We start from the raw sequence: 8,621 nt of genomic DNA on the forward strand, positions 1-8,621 counted from the left end.
CACTTTGAAGTATACTCTATAAAGAGTTTCTGCCACTGAATAAAAAATAAAAAAGATAATTGCGACTTTTTATCTCACAAATCTGACTTAGAATTGTGAGATATAAACTCACAATTACAAGAAATAGTCAGAATTGCAAATTATAAACTCACAATTCTGAGTTATAAAGTCAGAATTGTGAGTTATAAACAATTTTCTCGCAATTCTGACATTTTTCTCGCAATTGTGAGTTTATATCTTGCGATTATGACTTTAACTTGCAATTCTGACTTAATATTTTAGAATTGTGAGAAAAAAGTCAGAATTGCAAGTTAAAGTCAGAATTGCGAGATATAAACAATTTTCTAGCAATTCTGACATTTTTCTCACAATTGCAAGTTTATATCTCGCAGTTCTGACTTTTTATCACGCAATTCTGACTTTATAACATGCAATTGCGAGTTTATGATATAAAGTCAGAATTGTGAGAAAAAAAGTATAAAAAAATATAAACTCGCAATTCTGACTTTTTTTCTTGCAATTGAGTTTATATCACACAATTCTGACTTTATAACATGTAATTCAGTCCCTCCAGAAAAACGCTGATTTTTTTTGTGATTGTTGCGTGCAAAAATCCTTGATTTTGCGGCACGTTTTCTTAAAAAATGCGATGGAATATGTGGGATATTTTTGCAATTTTATGCGATGAAATTGTGGGAACTTGCAAAAACTGCAGTTTGATTAAAAAGAGGGAAAAAAAGGTGATTCCCCCAACACCCTGTTCTCACTAGGCTACTACCTTAATTTAAAGAGTCATTTCTTATTACTTTCTATGATAATCAAGCATACTAAATCACAGAATATTTAAGTTCTCATTCTGCTTTATTTCAGACCTTAATTAACACATGGCTCAAACTTACAAAACATTGAGTCAAACAAGTTCGCGCGGTCTTTTGCGCTTATTTTTGTTGGCAAATGAGAATGATTTAAGTGCTTCATCATGGTATCACTGGTTTCACTGCGGGGTTTGCAGATGATGTTCACGTCGCGTAATTACGTCACTTCATAAGGTTCCCATGGCAATAGGGGGAAAATAATGGCGCTTTACTTGTGTGAAGTAAACGCAACATTTTTCAACTTTCTTCTAAGATATAGGCCTATGTGACTTTTTTGCAACGAAAATGCAGGGATTATGAAATCATGCTAGCCCCGCATATTTTGCTTGCTGAAACCGGCAATTTATGCGGCAAAAGTGCGGCGTATTTGAAAAAATGCGACCCCCGCATAAATATGCGGACTTTGGCTGATTATGCATTAAATCAGGCGATCGCATAATCGCGTTTTTCTGGAGGGACTGGTAATTCTGAGAAAAAATAAGTCAGAATTGCAAACTGGCAATTGCAAGAAGTAAAGCCAGAACTGTGAGATAAAAAGTCGCAATTACCTTTTTTATTTTTATTTAGTGGCGGAAGCAAGCTTCCATATTACTCTCAGTAAACTAGTTTAAAAATGTGTATAATAAAAGTATACTTGTTTTCTTTAAGTGAACTTAACATCATACATTCATTTTACCATCGTGGAAGAATTGTCAGTAAAATCAACCAAACTTTTTTCTGTTTCTGTTTGGATTAACAGCATTCAACAGCAAAGCTGGAATAGTTTAGATTTTTAGCTTGTTACTCTTAAAATGTAGATTAAAATATACTCTCTTATTTTTAGTTTAAAAGAAGTTCTAACAGTTGAATAAACTTTTTTTGTGCAAGGGCTAAGATCATGGCCGTGAGTTTAGTTTGGGGAAAGCACTAATTTTCTTCAGAAAAGGTTAAACCTAGTTGTCTTAAATGCGTCGTAAAGTTAAGTTGCAGGTAAGTAAATATGACAGACAGGGAAGGCTGTTGTGAAAGGCCCTTCGTCTAACTAAGATAAACACTTAATGAAAGCAGATTCACCGGTATGAGGGTAAACTGATGACAGAAAGATAACAAAGATTGGAGAGGCAGAGAGAATGAATGAGAGAACTCGGAGCCATGACTTGGCTGAACTTACTGTGAACTGTGCCAGATTTATTTTCTCCAGCCTTTCTCTCTCCCACAGGGAGCCAGATTTACACGGCTCTTTCTCTGTACGTGTGAGTTTGGGAGCGAAGCCGCAAAAGGCTCGTGGGAGGCAGGCAGGATGAAAAAGGGATGACGGGGATTTGGGGGGTCTTTTGTTTATGGCTTCACCACAAAGACACCTCTCTCAACCTGCGGCCCTAATTCATCCTCTCAAACTCTCTCTGCTGAGCAATAAGGACTAAACACCTCTGCCTATAGACCTGGGTCCCCCCCAAAGTAGTAAATGTGTATCTTCTGTCATCATTCATCATTGTATTGTATTTATAAGGAAAAAGGTCACTGGCCTAGGCTGGGGGTAATGAGTGAGCGAGTTTCAGCAGGGTGTGCAGGTCTTGTGTTTGTCTCTGGGTAATAGGTGTCGAATGATATTGAAAGACCCTCCACCCCCCTTTCACCATGCAGACATAGTGTGATTGGATAGAAATGGATATGTGCAAGTGTGTGTGTGTGTTAGGCCCAGATGTGTGTGTGTCAGGCCCAGAACCAGCATAGGCATTGAGGGACAAGTCCCCCCACCCCCCCCCCACCCCAATAATTGGAAATGGCCCTCCCAATATTTGATGTTTCTTAATACTGCTGTCCATTGCGCACCGCTATGTTTGTTGTTCCGATGACAAAAAGTTTAACCCTTGTGCGACCTTCTTGTGGACATTTTTGTCTTTTTCAGTTTTGTTGTTTTGATCATTTTGCCTGTGTTAATGCCAAATGCATACATTTTGGCACAGGTGTGTATTTTTATTGGAATTTTACTATTTCACCCCATTTCCTTTAAAAAATCTATTTTGTACTAGTAACACAAAATAGTTCCTCTCAGAACCTTTTGGACAAAAATGTCCCCATTGAAACCCATTAAAACTGCAATTTTTAATCCCAATGTTGATGCACAAGGGTTAAAAAGTTACATATTTAGGTGGGTCTTCCTCAGCGGTCTAACAGCTCTCATCAATGTCAACATGATGGCCAATCAGATCAAAGAAGGCGGGGTTTACTGTTCACTGAAGACGAGTGTGAATTCAAACGCAACGCTTTTAGTTTTTACATTGAAAAGGTACGTGTGTGTTAAGGTATAGTAGCTAAACAATTAATATTTGACAACTGTTTTATGATGGATATGTTTAACGACCCAAAGTAACATAGAGTGATGCAAACTACTGTGGAATTTCTCCATTTTGAATTGTAAATATGCTATTTAAATGGTCGTTCATAACTGAATGTGACGAGACAAAATACGTTTTTTACATTTTTGACATATTAGACATACAAACAAGAGTGAATGTGTGCATATTTTGAAACAAAATATTATTTGCAAAGTTTAAACGGACTACTTCACCACTATAATTAGATTCCCATTTAATCCTTTAATTATTTAATATCTTTAAAAGAAAATCAACCACCCAAACAAAATGGTCCCCCTCAATGTTCAAGACATGGTTACGGCCTTGGTGTATGTGTGTTTGAGGATAGTTTCTAATGTAGTGTAAGCGAGTAGCATAAAGCAACTAAACAAAACTAGATCGCTCGCATCAACCCTAAAGATGTGTACATTATGTGCAGTTGCGATATATAGAAACCTGCACTGATTATGCAATAAGCAACAATTATTTTATTTTTTTAGCTAATGTTGCCCACAATCCAATTTGCACAACATCCAAAATAATGTGCAAGATTCGAATGAATGCATCCCAAATCATATTACGTTGAAAATAGTTTGCAAAGTTGCCGAGATATTCAACTGTTTCCAACGGATTTTCTAATTGTGACTCCAAGCATGTTTTCTTCTTGCACAACAGTTTGTGAGTATTATCTTTTCAACTTCAAGTGCAAGGCAGAAGTGTATGAATCTAAATGGGTCAAATTAAATAATAATGCATTTTAAATTAGCCTAATGACTATAGATGCTATTGGGCAAGATGATATTTTATGACACGGAAGTACATACCAATACTTGCACACTTACTGCATCTTATTACACACACTGAATTCCGCACACAGAAATACTCAAGCACACATGTACACCCAGGGGAAGTGAAGCGCATAAAAGGGCCAATGGTTGAATAGAAGAACGTAGTGCAACACCCATCTGAACATAAACAGGGGGATCTCCTTACAGAACAGACCACATCCAAAAGCGCTGGGAAAGGTGGATGAGGTCAGGGTGCTTTTCATTGGCGGAAAGGCAGAAAAAAAAATCATTAATTACTGTAATTACAACCAAAAGGCTTTTCACTCTCTCATTCAAACAGTGAAAGAGGAAGGTGGAGTTGCTTGTCTCTAGCTGAATGGAGCACATACATACTCATGGCACACGTACACATATGCCAACAAATACACACACGGCATACACACATGCACAGGCATGCAGTTGTTTGGACAGGCATTGGCTTGTTGACACACATGACGGCAGTCTCAGATACACACATATATACTCAAACGCACACAAATACACACGCCACACGCAGTGGCAAGCAGTAGAATCTCATTTTTCATCTCTCTCTCTTTCTTGAAGCCTCATTTCCTTCATCACTATGAGTGATGTGGTTAGTGTCAGAGAGCGAGTCTGATGTATGATGTCTATGTCTCCATGTCATCTACTCGCTGTTTGTTTTTCTGTCTTGCTGTGTCCCCTCATGGGCTTCAACAAAGCCCAGTAAAATATAGAGTTCCCATGGATGAGTCATTTTTATAAAGAAAGGAAGTCAGATTGAACAATTTTAAAGCATTAAAATACAGTAAGTGTGTAAAATACAGTGAGTAATGTGATAACATATAAGACAATAGACTGCAAATTTCTTTTTTCCACATGCAACAGTACCTGATAATTTCCTCATTTCGCTTCAGTTTCACCTTCACAGTCCCACAATAATAGTAAGTGTCAGTAATAGTAATATTATCACTTCAGGCTGTACATATCAATCATGTACCGAACCTTATTTTGTCTTTTAGCTTTGTTGCTGTTTAGCCCATTGTCTGTTCAGTACTTCCTTGTCTCATTTAGAGAATGCTCAGATTTCTGGCTTATCAAGGTCAGCCTTCTTATCAAGAAACAAAGGAATTTTTAAAATATAAATTCTAAATTAATAATATATTATGATATATAGACACACCTTGTAAGTGTAGACTTGAAACTGATCTGATTTAAAATTATGGAGAGCCACAAGGCTCCGTATTAAGACCTTTACTGTTCTCCTTCAGCATGCTCCCACTAGGTGCTGTCATTAGGAAACCTGAGAAAAAAAAAACACTTTCCATATACACAGATCAGCCCTGACCTGTCGAGGCATGAACTCCTTTAGACCCCTGAAGGTTTGCTGTGGTATCTGCACCAAGATGTTAGCAGCAGATCCTTTGAGTCCTGTAAGTTGCGAGGTGGAGCCTCCATGGATCGGACTTGTTTGTTCAGCACATCCCACAGATGCTCGATTGGATTGGGATCTGTGGAATTTGGAGGCCAAGTCAACACCTCAAACTCGTTGTTGTGCTCCTCAAACCATTCCTGAACCATTTTTGCTTTGTGGCAGGAGCATTATCTGCTGAAAGAGGCCACCAGGGAATACCGTTTCCATGAAAGGATGAACATGGTCTGCAACAATGCTTAGGTAGGTGGTACGTGTCAAAGTAACATCCACGTGGATGGCAGGACCAAGGTTTCCCAGCAGAACATTGTCCAAAGCATCACACTGCCTCCGCCGGCTTGCCTTCTTACCATAGCAGATGGCTCTTCCGGCGGTGGACAGGGGTCAGCATGGGCACCCTGACTGGTCTGCAGCTATGCAGCCCCATACGCAACAAACTGTGTGTATTCTGACACCTTTCTATCAGAACCAGCATTAACTTCTTGAGCAGTTTGAGCTTCAGTAGCTTGTCTGTTGGATTGGACCACACGGTCCAGCCTTACGCTCCCCACGTGCATCAATGAGCCTCGGCCGCCCATGACCCTGTCGCCGGTTCACCACTGTTCCTTCCTTGGAGCACTTTTGAAAGATACTGACCACTGCAGACCAGGAACACCCCACAAGAGCTGCACTTTTGGAGATGCTCTGACCCAGTCATCTAGCCATCACAATTTGGTCCTTGTCAAACTCCTTGTCAAACATTTTTCCTGCATCTAACACATCAACTTTGAGGACAAAATGTTTACTTGCTGCCTAATATATCCACCCACTAACAGATAATCAGTGTCATTCACTTCAACTGTCAGTGCTTATAATGTTATGCCTGATCCATGTATGTTTATAACTTTAAGATTATAATGGATTGTTTACTGCGTTCCCCGATGTATTCCTTAACAAAGTAGCTTAAAATGCTGAAGAATTCTTAAACTATTCAAGCCTTTATCTACTTCTTTTCATGGAAAATCATTGACAGGTAGCAACTTTTAAATGCATGTTTATTATTTTTTTTGTCATACATCCTCATTCTGACAAAGATGTATATCACACCAGGTCACACAGCACTAACGTTCAGTTAGTTATCCTACGGAGCAACATTCCAGCTTTTCTCTGCCTGTCAGTTACAGCTATTCAGAATCACACGTTCACAGCGCTCTACAGCATAGAATTCCCGTAGGCAAGCATTTCATTTTCTCACCTCAGTGCTGCTTGTGCACGAAAACATACATGTGAGACATGATCCACACTGCCCTGCCACATTATTTGTGTGATACAGCATATACTTGAGCCTATATTTCACTGTAAACCGACCATGAAACTCTACAGGTGTTAATTTTGCCCTTTGCTAATGAAACGATTAATCCTGCATCAGTGAGTGCACATGGTTATGTGCTTTCTAAATGGATTCCCCTGGGCCTGGGTTTGATTCACAAGATCCCTGGTTAGATATCAAGACTGTGTATCACTGTCAAGTCATTGAGTTTGTTGTAGAGTTGTGGTTAGCTTTACAACGGTGTTGAAAGTTAACTCATTACAAGCTGGTTGTTGGAAGACTAATCTCAGATGAGTGTCAAAGATCATGGAACTCAGATGTCACCTGCTGGACACAATGAGAACTGCAGGCTAAAATTCTAAAATTTTTGGCCTTTTCAACCATTTCACTGATGGAGTTGAAGAGGACACAGTACACAATAGGGACAAAAAGGGGCACACTTGTCTACATTGTCATCTCACAATGCATCAGAGCATGTGCTGTAACTGCCAGGCCGCATTTACATTAGAAAGGATTCACTGTTCATAAGACATTTTGCCCTGAAATGTTCCTTGGATTGAATTTGACATTGAAACCTGAGTATATGGGTCAGACCACTGTTGTTATTTAAAAGTCTTTGTATTATAAGCTTTGTAAATACATTAGTATGTACATTGACCTTTTATGTTTACAGTAGTTGGCTCTTGTTACAAAGAGAAATAATATCCCACACCCATACCATTGAGTAGTTCAGCCATACAGAACTCATTTATATTCTACTGTATTATACAGTACGTTACCCACTCTCTGTTGCCCATTTTCCACTCTATTTCTTCTCCCTGCTCCTCTTCATCTCTCTCACACCCCTGGCCAGCGCAGCAGCTGTGGGACAGATGTGAAAACGGTTGCATATGAGAACAGGTTTACCCCCCTCCCACCCCCCAAAACCACAGTACAGTACTTCATCAACCCAGAAACATATTTTCCCCAATCTTGCTGGTTTTCGTTTTACTTACGGATGGTTCTTAACCGCTGAGTGGAATTATGTGTGCTAAAGGAAGCTGACAGCAGTGCTTGTGTTTTTGGGGCTTGGTTGGGCAATCAACAACATGTATGTTTATAAATGGAACATTCTGGAGAGTTAGATTTCCATGAGAAGCAGAAATGAGGTTGCAAAATCTGTTGTTGTATATGGGATGGCCATGTTTGGGCCGTCCACTGTAGGCTTTAGTTACGCCTGCTGCTGGGGAATAAATCACTAATGCGCGTGAATGAAGTTTGAGCATGCTGCATTCAAGAGCACGTTTCACATGCACTAAATTTTATAAAAATGCAAGCTGTCCTTGCTATGATGGTGTCAAGAGCATTGCTGTGCGATTCCAAGTCAATAGAGCCCACCTTCAACCACCTTCTGGTTCCTGGATAATGACTCTGGATATGGTAAATTTTTTTGCCAGTTTTAACATCTGTTTTTATCAAGTTTTAAAAACGTTTTTGCACTCTTACATGCACTATTTGAGGTATCATTCATGTCCATGGCACAAATGTTTAGAACAAATTCCTCCTAACCTGCATAAAATCCTATTCTTAACATGGATTATTGTCTAATTTTCCAGTTAAATTATAAAAAAATCCATGAAACCTGATACAGTTAGCCTGCATAAGATATTAAGAATGTGTCTTGAATACATTAAAGAAACTAAGTGAATTTTGTCTTAATGCATTTACATATTCTTACACTTATTTAAAAATCCGATTCCAAAAAAGTTGGGACACTGTACAAATTGTGAATAAAAACAGAATGCAATGATGTGGAAGTTTCAAATTTCAATATTTTATTCAGAATACAACATAGATGACATATCAAATGTCTAAACTGAGAAA

The 8,621-nt window shown here is 38.8% G+C and overlaps 1 long non-coding RNA gene across 1 annotated transcript in view; it reads right to left on the reverse strand.

The window, feature by feature from the left end:
• LOC125269365 overlaps positions 1-7,877 on the reverse strand; it is a 69,209-nt gene extending 61,332 nt beyond the window's left edge. The window contains exons 1-2 of the long non-coding RNA XR_007185087.1: positions 7,754-7,877; positions 7,542-7,619 (exon numbers count right to left, since the gene is read on the reverse strand). This is a non-coding gene — a long non-coding RNA (uncharacterized LOC125269365). The remainder of the gene's footprint in view (positions 1-7,541; positions 7,620-7,753) is intronic.
• Positions 7,878-8,621: the final 744 nt, after the last annotated feature.

This window comes from Megalobrama amblycephala, linkage group LG5 (assembly GCF_018812025.1).
Source record: "Megalobrama amblycephala isolate DHTTF-2021 linkage group LG5, ASM1881202v1, whole genome shotgun sequence".
Taxonomy (NCBI): Eukaryota; Metazoa; Chordata; class Actinopteri; order Cypriniformes; family Xenocyprididae; genus Megalobrama; species Megalobrama amblycephala.